Here is a 1,388-nt window from a genome sequence, read left to right as displayed (position 1 = left end):
AAATGAAAATGAATTTTCCAGAACGTTTTTTTTTTTCCCAGGGCTCTAATATTCACCCTCTTTCTGTCGCAAGAAAAATGAGCTTTTTTTAGGAGTATTTATATGAAAATATTTAAAAAAAAAAAAAGCACGGGGAGGGAATTAAAGCGAGGAAAAAAAGGGGAGGAAATTCGTAAAGAATTCTCAGCGATTTTTTTTTTTAATTCCTTTTTTTTTATTATTATTATATTTTATTTTTTTTTTCTGGAGGGTTCGCCTCGCTCCGACTGTTTGCTTAAGGAGCGATTGAAAAAGATCTTTCCCCCGGTCCCAGTGCAAATAATATTTAAAGAGTTTGGAGGGGGTTTTTCGAATTCTGGCAGAGCAGAAATAACTCGCAAAGGCCAAGGGAAATATTTATTATCTCAGTTCATTAAAGTGTTGCAAAGGGCCGGAGCGGAGCCGCGTTTTGAGCCAGGAATATAAAATATAAAATATAAAATATAAAATATAAAACATTTCAGCCCAATTCCGACGTAAAATAATAAAATAAAATTAAAAAAAATAAAATAAAATAAAATAAAATCGCTTCCTTTACACGGACGCTTAAAAACGCCTTTAAATAATTGGATTTTTTTTTAAATTTCGCTGATATTTCCCCATTTCGGGATCCCCGCGATCGAGGCGGAAACGCAAATAAATCACCGCGGTTATTCCGCGTAAATCTTTCACAATTTTTGGATCGGCTTTTGCATTTTAAAAACCTGCGGCTTTGGAAGCGTTTCCAAGCCAAGATGTTCGAACAGATTTTCACCAACCGTGTCAACCTTTTTTTTTGGATAATTTAAACCCTCTCCAAACAAAATTGACGCCGGAATGAAAATTATTTTTTAACTGCTCGCGTTAATATCCTAGAGGGATTTGGGGGTAATTGGATTTAATAAATGCTTTTTTTTTTTTTTTTTTTCCCCACTATTCTTCTCCTTTCCAGCCCAAACCGCGTTTCGGGGATTTCTCTTCAAAAAATCCAATCCGTTTTATTTTCCACCTTTAAAAATCAGTTTATTTTTTGTTTTGTTTTGATTTTTTTTTACGGTTGAAGGTCGTTCCCACCTCTCCATCTCCCCACAGATTTTTCCTCCCACCGAATCCCCCTCGCCGCTTTTCTTTTTTTTTCGGTTTTTTTTTTCTTTCTCTCTCATTATTTTTTTTTTTTCCTCCCACTGCCATCGCTCTCTCAGGGTTATACACAAGACTGAGTCACGCACGGTGTAAACTTTTGACCCTCAACTTTTTGACCCCTCGGGCTATAATGCTGTACTAACAAGCCCCCCAAGACCGCTGTTACCGTCTGCAGCTCCACAATTCCCTGTTTTGGTTTCTTTTCTTTTCAAATTAAAAAAAAAAAA

Source organism: Malurus melanocephalus, unplaced genomic scaffold (genome assembly GCF_030028575.1).
Source record: "Malurus melanocephalus ecotype Western Australia unplaced genomic scaffold, MMel_1.1 scaffold_1771, whole genome shotgun sequence".
Lineage (NCBI taxonomy): Eukaryota > Metazoa > Chordata > Aves > Passeriformes > Maluridae > Malurus > Malurus melanocephalus.
This window is presented reverse-complemented; position numbering follows the sequence as displayed.